We start from the raw sequence: 17,174 nt of genomic DNA on the forward strand, positions 1-17,174 counted from the left end.
CCTGAAAGCACCTGGATTTTAGCTCCTTGGGGCCATTTTAGACATATGTCCCACAGAACTGCATGATTATAAATTTGTGTTGCTTTAAGCCACTGAATTTGTGATATTGCTATAGGAGTAATAGAAAAGTAATATACAGGGCATAGAAAATTACAGAATGATACCAGAGAGCAAATAAGAGACCAATTTACTTTCAACTAAAGTCAAAGAAAGTGATTTTAAAAATCTCACAATTGACCCAAAACTAACTGAATGATTAAGAAGATAAAATCTCCTGCTTTGGATATTTTACAATAAGAGGCAGGAGATTGTCAATCTTCCAGCCTTGATTTTTAAGCAATGTATTACTACTTTTTTTATTGTAGTACCTTTTGTTGTTATTTTATGTGTTACATATTCATTTTTTAAAAATTACAAAAAGGTGTAACTCCGAAAGCCCAAACTGCTGTAACTTTACACCCATTCCTTTCCCTGATCAGAAGCAGTTTTGTCCTGTGGAAACTCCTGCTCATGATCAGATGTAAATGGCCTCATACATTTTTCTAATGCAATGTTTTTAAAGCCACTATACCCTTGCTTGATAAGGAAACAGTATTTCATTCTGAAACAGGCTAAAGGCAGCTAGAACATCATCGTATAGTAGTGATTCTCTACCAGAGTGGCTTCGCTTCCCAGAAGAGATCAGGCAATGTCTGGTGACATTGCAACGTTTTTGCTTGTCACAACTCAGAGTGAATGCTATTGGCGTCTGGTGAGGACAGGCCAGGGATGCTGCTATGCGTCCTACACTGCACAGGATAGCCCCCAAGCAGAGAAATATCCAGCCCCAAATGTCAATAATGCTGAGATTGAGAAACCTTGGTCTAAGGAATGCACATGAAACCATATCCTTGTTTATTTCATTTTGAAACAGACTGTAGGGAGGCAGGTGCCTGGTCAATACAAGGGCATTGGCGATGTACACCTCACAGTGAAGAGAGAGTTCTCTGTCATGAGAAGGATTCAAACACCGCTAACTGGTCCCCTGCCAGGGATGCTGAAAAAGGGATGGGTGCAAGGGTGTGGCTGGACTCTGAGGTCCCATCTTTATCTAAGAAATACGACTCCTTTTAAAAGAGTTAACTCAAATTTCCTTACTTCATACTTGTTAATATTGAAACTAAAATAGAGAAGAAAAAATACCTACTCTTAATATTATTTTCTCTCTAATATATGAGCTAATGGAATCAAGATTTAGTATAGACATTATCTCAGATGTAAAAAATCTAAGTGACTTCTGCAGAAGTGTCTAATGCCTCTTATCTTGGGAAGTAGACACAACTCTTGTGAAATCATTTCACAACCTAAGAACAGTGATAAAGATCAAGAAAACAAAATAAGAAGCAGCTTCCTATTATGGAAGTAAGTTAATAAAACAGCCATTTATAAATATAAGTATTTAACAGCTGCAACGAAAATGAAATTGATTCTACTTAGATTTTGAGAATGGGAACTCATCTGCATTTAGTTTGCAAATGTCCAGATGTCTGGTGCCCTATTAGCTTTAAGGCCATAGATATTAAGAGTTTTCTAAGTCTTTCTGAGCAGTTTGATGCCACACTGGAAGGAAACTGGAACACTGTACACCAGCTAAACCACATCTTATGGAACTGTTGGGGATTTAGGGATGAATGAAAGTTTAGACAAGGGAACAATAAATAACCCAACAATAACTAGACTAGTGAGGGAACAAGGCAGCAAGTCACATGAGGAGCTGTTGAGGGAAACAGGGATGTTTACTCTGGGGGAACACCCAGGAAGCACAATGACAGTTACAGATTTATGGAAAAGGGACATGTTCTACTTGGATCTATGTTCTCTCTATTAGAGGAACAGTTTAAGCACAGGTCTAGAAAATACCAGCAAGGATCCTGAGAAGGATTTCCTGCATTGAAAGAGGGTGAAAGTGGAACAGAGAGTCTGGATGATCTAAACCTGAGGGTTAAGATCAGAAGTCTCTAAGGGCCAGGCAGGCAACTTGTGTGAGCTAAATGGGATCTGTTTACTAGAAATGTCAGTAGTGGAGACCCTGACAAACAGGACCACCTAAAAGGGAGTCACACCACTCTTCAGTGGATTGCAGTCATGTAGAAATGAGAGCTCCATGTTACTAGATCTTCTCATTTATTTTTCAAGAAAAGCTGGAAAACTATATTTGTATGTAAAATCTACTTATTTATAAAGGATAGCAGTTAATTCAACATTTCAAAACATATAACTCCAACAGAATAGATTAGTGGCCTCCAGGAGGAACTTGAACCTCTTCCTTAAAGATGCCCCAACCACCCTCAACCCTAAGAGACTAGGAGGGTAAACATGGCAGAAAAGAAACCAGACAGAGCCCTAAATTACTGTCACATTTTGTCTGCAATTTGAATCGCCACAGTGGCCACTTCAAGTTGAAACTCAGACACATTGACCAATAAATAATGAATGAGGTCTGGAGAGTGAAGCTAACCCAGAGACCATTAAGTCGCTAAGAGCCGGCTCTTCCCCCGCACACCATGTAAGGGAGGAAGAGCCTCCTTTTTCTTGTAAACAGAAAGACTTCCTTCTAGTGAGTTGCACATCAAAATGAGGCAACAAAGAGAAATAGGGTTGTCTTATTGTGGCAGTTAGTTGTCTGTTGCTGAGGTCATTCCTACCCTAGGTGGTAAACAACATTGACGCTCTTCCCTGGCCCCCTAAAATCTAGTCAGTGACCAACCAGGGAACATTCACGAGCTTCCTCAGAGAGAGAATGCTTCACTAAGAAAATAATCCTATTCAACTTTGGTTCACAGCCCTCTCCAGAAATTCCACTGTCATGTATAGATTTTCAATTACCAAAAGATCTTCGCGCAACAGATATCTGTGCACAGGCATGTCCAGAACAAAGGCAAAGGTGCTATTTCTTTTCTGTATTTTTTCCAATTCCTAACTTCAAATACTCTATTTTGAATTTTACCTGATCACACTCAACTTCCAAAAGTACGCCGGCTATCAGTTTAATGTTAAAGTCACAGCATTCTACAATGGTGTGTTTTATAGGCAGCTCTCAGTCAAGGGTTTCCTACACTCCGAACAGAGCAGAACATTTTATATGTATAATAAGTTACATTTATTGAAAAGAATATGATAAATAAAAGGACAGGATATGATCAATAAAAGGACATTAAAATTTATTATAAAAATTTTGAAAATGATGCACAGGAAGTTCAAAGTAACAAATATTAGGAAATAATTATAGTAATAAAATCTTACATTACCCTTAAGGACATATTCATTAGCTTATTTATTTTTATACACACTATATCCAAAAATAGCTTTTGCTCACCTACTGCTTCCGCACTCCATCACCAATAAACTGGGAGCTAGTCTCCCTACTTTTCCTCTTTTCCCCCATCATCATCCATTCTTTACAAAGCACCCAGAGTTATCCTTGAAAAGACACAACTCTATCTTGTCACACCTCTGCTTTTGGCTCCTCACTGCACTTAAAGCCCGGACAGCTTACTTCAGCCTAGTGGCTCTGCATTACCTGGCTGCTGCCCCTCAACCTCACTCCTTGGTTCTCCTTCTCACTCTCCTTACTCTAGCCACAGTGCCTTCCAGCTGTGCCTGGGACACGCTGAGCTTGTTCCCAGGACTGTGCACTGTGGTTCTGCCCACTGGAACTGTCTGCCCATCTTCTGGGGTCTCATCTGAAGACTATCTCTTTGAAAAGCCTCTCAAACCCCAATCCAACAATCCAGATCCCTCTCACGTCTCTCTCTCTCTCTCTCACATACACACAACGTGATACTCTACCACAGGGAGCTCTGTTCCCTTTTCTTCAAGACATGCAATGATATCTGATTTTACCGTGCTCATCCCTCTAATCTAGAATGTGAACTCCATGAGATTAGAGCCCTATCTGTCTTAACCACACTGCTCTATACTCAGTGCCTGGCACACAGTAGGTGCTCAATAAATATTTCTTGAAGTCAGTGAAGTACAAAGCTTGTACTAGGAATCAACTAGCCCACTGGATTCAATAAGTATCTATTCTTATAAAAGACTTTTCTTTCTCAACTGCTAAGATTATTTTTCAAAAGAGACTATAAGCCTATATATTTTAGACTGTTTCTATTAATGTGCTATACCTGTACAATGGAGCAAAGTGACAGTCAGGGTACACAACAGGTGTTGCCTTCACAGAGAAGCCACTGCCCATCCCTACAAACCACAAAGCTTCCACAGAATTCCAGAACAATATGACTTTTGAGCTCAATGTTCCTCCTTTGATTTCTTCTCACTCAGTACTTTCTTTTCCATGCTTCACTTTTATGGAACTTTCTCAATGTCTCAAGAGGTCAGTGGAGCCAATTACCATGGGTGTTACATGAGTCTAGAACGTAATATCTGCAATAAGTAAGGGAATACTATATATGCTTTATTATTTCAAGAAAGGTAAAAATGCAACTGAAATGTAAAAAAAGATTTGTGCAGTGTGTGGAGAAGATGCTGTGAGTGACTGAATGTATCAAAAGCAGTTTCTGCAAAGTTTCTTGCTACTATTGACATTTTGACCAAATAATTCTTTGCTGTGGGGCTGCCTTATGCATTGGAAGGTGTTTAGCAGCACCCCTGGCCTCTACCCACTAGAAGCCAACAGTGGGAGACAGCCAACATACTCAAAATATCCAAATCAATAAAGTTCCTGGTGAAAATGAAAAAACAAAAATCAGCTTAAGATGAAACAAGGTGTAAATAACCTGATGATCACCTTCTTTCCCAGGAAATATCCATTAGCTAGGGGGTCAGAGACAGGAACACAGATGCCTAAACTCCAGCTGACTTGCCCACTCTAGTTGCTTGGGCACTTAGCACTTTCCTTACTGCTCTGGACTGAGAGTCTCAAAGAGGGTGGAAAATGGTATTAGTCCCCAAGTCTAACTGGGTGCAGGAATGGATGATCCTTACCACTGAAGTGCACAGGCACAGGGCTTAGACATACAACAGAGAGAAAATGGGAAGCCAGCTGCCCAGGCTTCTGTTTTCAGGAAACATTCGGGGTACTGGGAAAGTCCTTTCACACCTCAGAAGGGATTTCTCAGCTTTCAAATGAGTGGCTGAGCCAGATTAACATTCCTTCTTCCAACTCTCAGTAGCTCTATGGACACTGACAGCCTTGGAGACAGTCTGTGGTGACAGACTGTGTTTCAGCCTTGAGGACAAAGGGCCCATTTCAATGCAGAGCATCAGCATGCTGTCCACAGCAGCAACTCCTGCACAAATGTCTGAGGAAGAGAGAACCCTCCGTGCCCGAGGGCAGTGAGTGGAAGCAGGCAGGCTGGAAAATGTCCAGTGGGTGGGCTCTCTCCCCAGGACCACCAGAACTCTCCCTCTGCAGAAGTAAAACTATCCGGGTCCTGGCAGCTCACCAGCGGCTGTGGGGGCCAGAAGGTCATCTCCTTCTTCTGGATGAGGCCAATACGTAATGCCCTGATCCCTGAGTTCAGTGTTAGCCCACGATTTAGTCCTGAGCCTTTTAGGATTGTCAGCACTTTAAAGGACACATTTTCCAGCTCTTACTCACATACATACCAGTCTCCCAGCTCAGCATTCTCACTTGGGTCAATGGCAATTTGTGCAAGACTGATTTGTTAACATAAGCCCCTCCCAAACCTGGACTTAAGTGTTCTTCAAAAAATGGCAAGCTCCCATATGAGTGCCCCATACTTCTCCCTCCTCCTTCTGCATCACCTCTGCAGCAATCCCAAGAATCACTGACCTGACTGGAAGCCTGGCCTTTTCGTGTTGAGAGAGAGAAACTTCTCATAGAAGCTCCAGGAAATGATGGGGAAGAACATACTCTCTGCTCCAGGTTTTGACTTTAAAACAAGCCCCTCCTCCTGCCAGTTGGGGGGTGGGGGTAGGCAGCCGTGATCTTCCGCGGCCTGTGACGGCGGGTGGGCCGGGGGGGGGGGTAGTGAGGAGTAACGGAGCGAGGCAGGGGCGGCGTTGCTTTATTTTTATAATTCTGGTCCTGAAACAGCTACTCAGAACTGGGTTGGTGCAGAAACAGTACTCACGAAAGGGAGGGTTTTGTTCTGTTTGCTGTGTCCCAGAGAGAGTCCTATAAATAGGAAAACTCCCTGGGTTCCCAGTTCCCCTGGCCTGATTCTCCCTCTCGGCACCGGGTCCTTCAGGTCGCTTCCTCGGGAAAAGGGAGAACTGGAGCTCAATTCCGCCCCGCTGCCCGCGAAGGTCCCAGCGCAGTCCGGGAGGGCGGAGGGAACCGTGAGCCCAGCGCCGGCGGGGAGACGGGTACGATTCCAGCTACGCCCCCTTCCCACCCCCCGAGCAGCCCTTCGCCGCTCCAGATCCCCCGCCCCCAGCACGGCGGCGCCAGTCCAACCTGAGTCCTGCCGTCCCCGCACATCTCCCCGGCTCCCGGCTCCCGCCTCTGCCCCTGGGTCCCTCCTCACCCGGTGCTTCGGTGAGCTGCTCTCCACGGCCGGGATCCTGGGCGCGCTCCGGGGCGCACCGAGAACGCGTCAAACCCGGCTGCTGCTCGCTGCCAGCGGCGGTCACCGAGGCCGCTGGACTGCGGGGTGCGGTGGGCGAGTCTTACCATCGCCCGACCCTCTCCTCCCCCGGCCGCGAGAGGAGGGACCGGGGAGGAGCGTGTGGCCACCAGCCTCCCACAAACAGAGGCAGCTTGGGACGCGAGGGTGCTCAGCGCACGCCACGCTCTCCGCGGGCCCCGGGGTCCTCGGCCTGGACCCGGGGGTTAACTTAACCCACCCCGGGATGGTCCCAGACAGTTCCGGGGGCGGGGGTGCTGTGCCCTCCGTTCCTGTTCTCAGATTCGATTCTGATTCAGATCAGATCTGTTTCTTGTTTAATTCGCCCGCAACAAGCCTGCGTTGCTGGTTTCACTAGATTCCGTCTGCTTGCATCTGCAAACTGGTATGCCTGCGCATTCTGCATTTTGCTGCATTGTAGGGTGGACACCAATTCAAAAGTTGTGTAGACTGTGCTGTGGGTGGGAAGGCCTGCCGCCGTGTTGGCTTCATTTCTCCGCGGAAACACAATGCAAGGCAATCAGGAAGAGCGACTGTGACTTGGGGGCAAATGGTGAAAGAAGGGCCCATCTCATAGCTCAGTTTATCCCAGTTATTCTGGTTTTAACTGAAATTTCCCCCTCCATTTTCCAATGTTTTTTCTTCAGTCCGCTTTGTAATAAAAGATATTCATTCAACGCTTCAGTTAGAGACTCAGAGAACATAGTTTGAAATTTATGTCTGGTGTTTGCATTTTTTAAATAGTGATTTTGGGGGGGTTTGTGGATGGGTAACAACTGTAAATAAAATCTCTTTTATTTTTATTCTGAGGATTCAGCAGTAAGAAGACATGGGTTACAGTGTCTTTCTCCACTTCTGAGTGCTTTGATCTTGGGCTAATCCTTTGTCCTTTCTGCTTCTCAGTTTTCCTCATCGCTAACATGGAGACAAAGTCCATTAGTCTGAGCCACCTTGTGAGAATGAAATGCGTGTGAAACACTTAGGGTGAGCCTGGCTCACGGGAAACCTTCAACACTGTATTCTAATATTAGTATCTATAAGTAGGCAGTGACTTATATAAACTTAACGGGTGAAAAATTAAATAAAACTGTATTAGCCTCATGATATTTTCCTGTACTACCTGAGATAACCTCTTGCAAAGCAAATTGCCCCATAATATTAATCTAAAAGGGTACATATAATCTAACAGGGTACCCAAGAGATCTCTAAGACCCTCTTCCCTTTGGCCTTAAAATGAGATTAAGCAGCAGGAGACTCTGCATCCCACTTTAAAAGGTTTTGAAGGTAGGTCTTGAAGGCAAGTATGAAGTATTTTATTTATTTCTCTATGTCTCTCCCATCATCATCCGATCATATTTTCTGAGACTGTCAGACTGGTTGGCATTTAACAGGTTAATGCCTTGAGAAAATACCTAGTGTAGGGTTGCCATATTGAACAAATAAAACAGCAAGGCTTCCAGTTAAATTTGAATTTTAGATGCACAACAAAAAGGTTTTAGTATATGTTCCATGCAATATTTGGAACATATTTTTTACTAAAAATTATTTGTTGTTTATCTGAAATTCAGATCTAACTGGGCATTCTGTATTTTATCTGGCAGCCTTAGTCCAGTGAAATTGATAAAGAATGGGCCTCACATTCCAAAAGGACAGCAAGTTGACCCAGACGTACAGATTATAAGGTGGGTCTGATATGGATTTTGTTTTAGTGTTATTCAGTGAAGAAAAATAACATACCTGTATTTATAAATTGATTCTTTGTTGAGCTATTTCTTATCCTTTAATTCTCACTCCCTCTTCCCACCAACATAGCAGTGTTTATGTACCCTTTAATATGAGCAAAAATGATGGCTCTCTCCTTCAGTCAAGATATTGGATTAAATAATGTGCTCAATAGTGTTTCCAAATATTTTTTAGTATGGGCCAGTCAGGTACCATTTCAAAGATGAATTCTACACAGTCCATGCCCTGAAGAATAATAAAATAACAGCATAGAATGCTCCTCAATATAACTAAATGCAGAGGACTGTGGAGGTTCAGAGAGGGAGTCACTGATTGTCCTTGAAAGGGGTGAGAGTCAAAGCTGCCCTGGCTGCACAAGATTCAAGTGGCTGCAATCCAGGTAAGTGAGCAGAGTTGGGAAGCTCCAGGGTGACAGCTATGCCCAGGCCTGGAAACAAACCCTTCCTGATTGGAGTAGTTAAACTAGAGGGAAAAATGGGATTCAATGAAACTAAAAGTATGATTGGGAACTTGGAAACCCTTGAGACTGTTAGAAGGTGATAGACTGCAAAAATACATACATACATACATAAAATATTCAATTGCTTAAATTTAAAATTAAAAAAAATTAAGTTAAAACTAGGAACTGCAAGAGGGAAAAATGTTGCAGGAAAGACATATGCAAGTATGATGAAACCTAAAATGGATTGATTTTTTTAGCTACTTACTGGGTGCTATCTAAAAATTGGAGATAACATTTAAACCTGAAATCCAAGAATATACTTCTGCAAAGTATATTCTATGATCATAGAAGAAACTATGATCAGAAAATCTCACTTAATTTAATCATAGAAATATTGCTTACTGGTTTTCAACGTTTAGAATTACCTTATAAACAAGCCAAAGGAGAATTGTCTATGATAATACAAGAGAATGTGAATTATGATTAATTGTTAATGTAATTTTTAAATGGTAAAAGGAGGTAGAAGTGGGATGCAGGATAGAAAGAAGTCTGGGTTACTAGGGGTCTCATTTTAGAAAGTTGAGAATCAAAAGATACTGTCTATAGTTGGTAGCACAGTTAATAAATGTCTGGATACATAGAAACTTGGCAAAGGAGAGGACAGTGCAGGACCTGAATGTAGAGCTTTCACTCTATTCAGAGGACCAGGGAAGAGGAAAGATTGGACCGGTATGCACATGAGCTGGAAATGAGATAGATAGTGCTAAGATAATATGCCAAGAAATATTAATATACTATATTAGTTTGGAAACATGGAGGTCACCAGCAGCTATTTAAAAACAAATCATTAGAGTGATTCTCTTTGGGGAATTGTATTGGAATTGGAGTCAACTGAGGTGGGAGACTCTGGCTTTTCTCCTTTGGTTCTTTAGTACTATTAACCTATTCAGGGCATGTGCATGATTACACTGATTGAATATTTAAAACTTTTTAAGAATAAGAATTTGTGAAAATGAAGGCTTCACTGTGACAGTGGCTTTCCAGAATGAGTAAGAGTTCATTAGAAGGGAGGAAGATAATTCTACAGAACATGGAACATTCTGAGCAAAAGCAAAGGGGCCTACAAGTCAAACGATTCACCCTGGGAATGCCAAGTTCTCCATGTGGCCAGGGCATTAGGTCTATAGATAGGATGGAGCAGAAGGTAAGGATATGAAGGTGAGCTGGGGCTACAATAACAGTCTTCTGAATAATGCAATAGAGTTTGCATTGTGAGCTTCTTGAGGACAGAAGCTACGTCATTTTTATTAGCCTGGATCCAATAAGAAACCTAGCACACAGTAGTTGCCCAATAAATATTTTCTAAATCAATGAAAAATGTCTTGGGGCAACAGGGAGCCATCAAAGTTTTTAAGCAGAGCAGTTGTGTTTCTTATTTTTGGAAGCTGATTTTGTACTGAAAAAAAGATGAATTGAGATTGAAGAAACCAAAAGCAGGGGATGGATTAGGAGACTATTAGGAGAAAGGTGATGATATAGAACAGGATAGTGACGGTGGGAATTGAGATTGGAAGGTCTACTCGAGAGATATTAGCAAGGCAGAAATGAGTGCAAGGATGAAAAAGAAGAATGAGTCAAAAATGGCCCTGAGATTCCTACCTGGGGAAAACCAGGTAGATGATGGGCCATTAATTGAGAAAAGAAAAGAGGGAAAAGAACCGGTTGGAGAAGTGAGTTAATAAATGCAATTCGGTGTATATTGGATTTGAAAGACTTGAGGATAACATTTTTAAAATTGTGAGTCTGGGATTATGAATGGCTTATGAAATCTACTTGGTGAGTCTAGACAAGTATTTTTTTAATGAAATAGAACATGATAAATTTTAAAGTGTATCACATGTAGTAAGGTTAAGTATTGTTTCATAGAACTTTCAGTTGCACATATTTAGGTATGTATGTAACTTATGTAAAATGTGTTTTCCACCATATGTCAAAAAAATGTTAGATCCTCTGCCCTTGGATACCAAGTGATAGAAGCCATGTGTTGAGTCACCTTATACTTGCTTGAGAGAGCCAGCTGTGCACACTTCTTTCCCATTCTATATTCAGTAACTTCACATTGATAGCTAGAAATCAGTCATAGTGGGGACTTCATGCCACAGAAATCAGCAAAGACTAGAAAATGGGACTTTCCCTATAGTGAGCTAGCACACCTCTAGGAGGAACCATCTTATGGGTAGTTAGTTATGAAGCTTTGAAGCTCAGTATAGAGACCTGGGCAGAAGGTATTTGGAAGTGAAAATGCCCAGAGTGCATAAGATTGGCTATTGAGAGCTTTTAGAGAGAGCAGAAGTAGGTGATAGAATTCAAAAGAACAGCACAATTCACGGAAGGTAGGAGGAAAAGGAGCCAGTGAATGAAGTTATGAAAGTTTGTTCAAAGAGCTGATGGAGAATGGGAGAGAGAAGCCCTCTAGAAGTCAAGGGAGAAAAGGGATTTTAAAAGGTAAGTATGATCAACACTGTTGGTTAAATAGAGTGTTTGCAGATCAAAGAAAGTGCTATGGGATTCAGTAAAAGAAGGGCAAAATCCAATTTTAATACTTAATCCTTAAGATCAATTTTAGTATAATTGAGGAATGAAGGGAGGGAGTCAGGAAGGGGTAGAGGGGAGGACACAAAGACTCTAAATGTTGACGACTTTTAAGACATTTTATGGAGAAGAAAAAGAAAGAGACGTGGCTGTAGCTTGAGTGAGAAGAAGCAGGAGGAGAGGGAAAATCTGGGGGATGGTCATGAGATCTGCTCCAGGATGTTTGAAGCCTTCCGAGCCCCAAGGTGGCTGGAATTCACTCAGAAGGCATGGAGTCTGTCCGGTAATGTCTGCCAGTCCCGGAACATGACCAGACAGGAGCATCGCCTGGGCCTGGAAATTAGGAGAGTAGCTTGGCTAAAGGCAAAGAAAATGAGAATTGATGGTAGTTTGAAAAGATTTTTCTTCCTAGTTAACATGTCATACATTTGTATTGTTAGAAATCTGGACAAAACAACAACAAAAATAAAAATAAAGTGGGGGTGTCCCCACAACCCCAACCTTATTAGGTAATTATTTAACTGTGTGGTGTATATCTTCCTGACACTTCTCCAGACTAAAGTATAATAATTAGAACAGCTGAGTCAGACAGACCTGAGCTTGTATCCAGTACAACTTTATTAGCTCTAAGGCCTTGGGCAAGTTACATAGCCTTTTAACCCCTGAATTTCCTAATCTATGAATCAGAAATTATAACAGCATCTATATCACACAGTTGCAATGAGGAGTAAGAGGATCATGCATGTAAATTGCTTAGAACAATATTTGGTAAGCAGAGTGAACATTATATATATATATATGTGTGTGTGTGTGTGTGTGTGTGTGTGTGTGTGTACGTATGTATGCATACATAAACATATATATACACAAACACACACATATATGTATACACACACACACCTGTGGGAAAGAGAATTCATATACATATATAGGAATACACCCACACATACATAACATAAATAACCAGAAAGAACTGAAAAATATCGGTGATTGAGTCGGTTGGAAGAACCTACCCTAGGCAGAGTGACTAAGTGCAAGGGCAGAAAGTCATGGTCAGAGAATGGAATTGAAGTACAAGACTTCAGAGGTGAAACCCTTCCAGAACACAGTGGGTCCCACATGGTATGCCTCTAAGTTTCTAAAGTGGAGAGGAGATAAAGAATCCTCTAATATTTTAGCCAACTCCCAAAAGTATTATTCACTGCCAGGCTTAGTCTTCATTCATCCTCGGCAGTGTCTTAATGCTTTTTGTAGACTTGATTTACCTTGAGACTTTAGAACTGTGGATGTCACAATTGACATGTCTGTGTGCATTCAGTTTTGGGGCACCAAGATATGGCCTGTTAAACCTGTCTCCAGGATGTTTTGTTCATGCTTCACTCATTGATAACACCTCTGCTAACCTCAATCAAGGTGTAGGAGGTTTGGTGCTAAGTCCAGGACTCACAGGTTTCTCTCAGTAGTACTATGATTCACAGTCACCTGGCTCTTTTATCCAGTGACCAGGTTATGTGATTCCACATGCACAATTCCCTCCTTCCCATTGCTACTATTACCATCCTAATCAAGGTCCTCACAAGCTCCACTCTTGACAACTTCATAATGTTTCTTTTGTTAGATAACCTATATATACAAGCTTATTGTAAAAAAAAAAAATACTGTTTAGCTTCAAATTCAATGTACACTCTTTTAAGGTTTTCTCCACATAAACAAGTACATGCTTGCATACTAAATTTTTGATCAGTTTTATAAGATTCTTTTTTAATTTAGCAATATAATGCTAATATTTTCCAAGCCAATAAGTGCACATGTACAGTATCAGTTCCAATGGCTTTATATTTTCCCTTATTAGTATAAATTCAGGTTATTTATTAGAAATTTGGTTGTTTACAATTTTTAGCTTTTGAAATAGCACTTCAAGTAAATATTGTTGCAGTTAAATCTTTATGCATGTTTTAAATTATTTCTTTGTGATAAGTCCCTAGAAATGGATTTTCTGAGTCAAAGAATATGCATTTTTATTGCCTTCTTACTCTTTCCCTACTCCATGGGTGTTCCTTACCCCAGAATACATTATACCTTCTTGTGGCAAAATTGGTTCTCTAAAAATGATCAACTTGTAGTCATTTTACTTCCCCATTCGGAAACTCAATATTTTGCATTGTACAGAGGGAGAAATAAAGTCCAAGTATCTTGCCATACATTTGTGGCCTTCCAGAATCTGACCTCAACCTTCTTTTCATTTAGGTTTCCCATGTTCAACTCACTTGACACTCACCCATTCTGAATTCCATGTTGGGGTATCCCCTTTGATTGTAGAATTCCTACTTTATTGGTCAGGTTCAGGCAGGAATCATGTGTCATCATCAAATTGGATTATTTAATGAGTGTTTGATTATTTGATAACTGTTCACTAAGGTAAGAGTAGAATTTAGGGGACCCCACAAAACATAGTGCAGTGCCTCTGGGCAAACAACACCAGGGAGCCCTTACCACCCAGGGTCCTGAAGGAGCAAGAGGACAAAGAAAGCAATGACTGAGACCTAGCAAGGATAATTCCAGGGAAAGGGCCACCTGGCAGGAGCTGTAACCTCTGCAGCAAAGCCCTGAACCAGGCAGGAAACCAAAGGACTAAATACTGCAGCCCCACTTCCCATCTGCCCTCAAATCTCCTGCTGGAAATTGGCCAGGCCCAGCAGGAAGCCAGACGGCACTGTGCCCATGGATACTGTCCCTACAGATAAGCCTCCCAAGTGAACAGTGCAGCATGAATCTGATGGGACACATGGAAGACTTCCAGCATCCTCTAAAGATTCCTACATATTATGTCTTCAAGTGCTTGAGTGCTTCTCTTAGGGCATCTAATACAGTCTCAATTATATTTTATTTGTGCAAGATCTGACTCCTCAGCTAGATCAATAACTCTTTAAAGAGAGATATGGCCTTTTCACATGTGTGATTAGAAACTCAGGGAAATTTTGTTGTAAATTTGTCCCCTACAAATGGACTTCTTCAAGGCAATTGAGCCAGAGGCAACAGGTCCACAGGAGACAGTAGAAAAGATGAAATGTCCGTGACACAGAGAGATCTGATCAGATCACTGCAGAGGAGTAAAGAGGAGCTGTAGAAGGAAGCAATGGTGAACAGTCTAGGATGGGATTGGCTGAGAAGCTGAATGCCTTCAGAGCGCATGTAACTATGGGCTAGGAGATTTGAAATAAAAGAAGGGCTCTTGGGCTCTCAGATTGGCTGACTGTGGCTCTCAGGCTCTTCTTTATGGAGGATACCTGGATGATTGTGCGGAAGCCGCCTGCTTTTCCCAACAGACAGTATTTGGGATGGGAAGAAACTTGGCGCGCAGCCTAGGATCGGGCTGGCCTGGCAGAGGGTGGCAGGGTTACTCTTCTTGGGGTGTTCTAGAGGGGACAACCTCCGAGGCAGAAGGCTGCCATTCTTCCAAAATTGTGTAGCATTTGTATATTACATTGTTTTAATTTGTAAACTAACCCCACAGAAAGAAGATAATTAAAAACTAACACGAGGAATGATAGGAGAACTCAGGTGTTAAAGAGTTTAGCCTTAATTGATTCGTCGGCAGCCGTCCGTCTCGAGAGACGATGGTGTAGCTTCTTAAGAGTCTATCTGCACCGCCGAGAATGGCTGTGCAGTCCGACTCGGGAGTGACACGGTATCTGTCTCCTCCCGTGTTGAATCGACATCTTGCGATGACGCTGGAGTGTCCTCTCCAGTGAAGCTGAAGCTACAGAGCCTGGGCAGGGTGATATGGAGGGTCTGCTGTTGCCCATGCAGCAGACCCCCCCTCTCTTCGCAGCTGAAGGGTCCAAGGGAAAGACGGAGTCAATACAGCTTGGTTTCAGGTGCGCCGCAGGAGTTGCCGGTGTTGACTACAACGTCGAACCGCCTTAGGGACTCCGGCTCCGGATTTTCTGTCGGGGTTTACTCCCTTAGCCTTTCCCCTGAAGAGGTATGCCGCAAGGCAGCGGAGGTTTTTTGGAGTCAGAGTTTTCCTTCTCTGATGTGCCCTGACTGGAAGATGGAACCAGCGACACTTAGCTCGCAGGCCGACGCTCAATCCACTGAGCCAAACCAGCCAGGGTTTGTAACTAAATTACCCTTAGTTAATCACACCCTGAGTTAAGTAGTTAATTGTGTTAGATTGTGAACCCAGATTAACCAGTAATGGAGAAACGGGAGAAGGAGAAGGGAGGGGGAGCTAATCACGTTAGGGAGGGGGAGCTAATCACATTAGTATAAAGCCAGTTTGTTTGTCTACTTCTCATGCACATGGTCCTGGCTGGTGGTGTGCCTGACTCTGCAAACTCAGGAATAAACGCCTTGCTTTGCTGCCCAAGTCCTGTGTTCTGGTGTTTTATTGGGAGCGTTTCTCACAGTGGGCAACAGGACCTCACTTGCTTTTCGGCATCATCTGGACAAGGGGTGCGACGAGGAGGAGGTATTAGGTACAAAGACAGTAACACAGAGCCCTTATAAAAGCCCTTACGTCATCCCAAAGTCAGCCTGTGAGAGAGCCACGTGGACCCCCATTCAGGCTATGCAGTACCCAGTCGAGGCTAAGAGAACCACAGCTATGTCTCTGAAGGATACAAGATGACAAAACAACACATAAGAGAAAATATGGCCAACCTGGAAATTATCACTCCCCAGAACAGGATTCCACAAGCCTCATGCTGGATCGGCACACATCTCCAGTTTGTGCTGATCAGCAGCGATGCTGGAATCCCAGACCCAGCATATCCGACTTCTCCAGTCTAATCCCGGGGACGGTCCAAGATGTCAACCAAAGTTCTCCTTCCTGAGTTGTGGAAGCTCCTACAAGATGTATCTAGGCAGAAGGGAACAAATGATTTGGAAGCCACAAATGAAACCTGACTCTCACTTTCCCAGTCAGAGGCAGGGATTGAATTTGATCAGCTCTCCCACCCTCAACAGGAAGTACACAGCTCTGGGTTGAGCATGCTTAAGCCCTCTAACCCTCCATTTCCTTGCTTGTAAACTATATCTCCAGTTTAGGACTGATGAGAGCATACCCATAAAACACCTAGAACAGTGCCTGATGCATGAAGGCATTCAACAAATATTTCATTTCCTTCTTGCCACTCCCAGTTCCTGCGTCACCATTCTGTCCATCTCACTGTATTGCCTCTTTCACAAGTATTGGTTTGAAATTAAGATTGCATCATTTCCCAGGTGGGGAAGCCTTCACTTCAATAACTCTTGCATGTGACTTTAACTTATCATATCAAGAGGCAATGCAGCAGAGTAGAGAAGACCAGTTACTGTAACAAAACTATCTGGGTTGTCCAATGACTAACTTTGTCATCTTAGGCTTTATTTAATTGCCTTAGTTTGCTCTTCTGTAATGTAGGAATAATAGTTGTACCTTCCCCACACGACTAAACTTGTTAATGTATGTTAAAGCACTGAGATCAAACCCTATATTGACTTGTTATTATCATTTTCTTTAGAATTGAAGCAAGGTAGAAGAGAGTCAATTCACAGTGTCCCAAGGAAGGCTCAATAGTAAGCAGTAAGTGTGCAAAGGAAAGGCAAGGCCGCCCAGCCCACACTTGAATTTGTGCTCACTATACATCGACTCTGCACACTGAACTTAACTAGGATGTGGGAGGCTATAAGAGATGAATTAAAACCCAGTAGCAGTATGACTTTCATTAAACAAGTTCATGTCAGTGGGTTTCAATATTCTCATCCATAAAATGAATTTCGACTCATGATGTCTAGAGTCCCTTTCTGATATAAAAATGGCT

The 17,174-nt window shown here is 42.5% G+C and overlaps 1 protein-coding gene and 1 long non-coding RNA gene across 2 annotated transcripts in view; one reads left to right on the forward strand and one right to left on the reverse strand.

Moving 5' to 3' along the window:
• Nucleotides 1-6,655, reverse strand: part of PLA2G7 (phospholipase A2 group VII) — a 33,380-nt gene extending 26,725 nt beyond the window's left edge. Inside the window, exon 1 of the mRNA XM_090282538.1 lies at nucleotides 6,492-6,655. The gene's annotated coding sequence lies outside the window, so the exon portion shown is untranslated. The remainder of the gene's footprint in view (nucleotides 1-6,491) is intronic.
• Nucleotides 5,696-7,274, forward strand: LOC150007095 (uncharacterized). Its single transcript, XR_016512015.1, has 3 exons — nucleotides 5,696-5,887; nucleotides 6,213-6,330; nucleotides 7,012-7,274. It is a non-coding gene; the product is annotated as an uncharacterized LOC150007095 (long non-coding RNA).
• Nucleotides 7,275-17,174: the final 9,900 nt, after the last annotated feature.

This window comes from Furipterus horrens, unplaced genomic scaffold (genome assembly GCF_987537825.1).
Source record: "Furipterus horrens unplaced genomic scaffold, mFurHor1.1.pri manual_scaffold_6, whole genome shotgun sequence".
NCBI lineage: Eukaryota > Metazoa > Chordata > Mammalia > Chiroptera > Furipteridae > Furipterus > Furipterus horrens.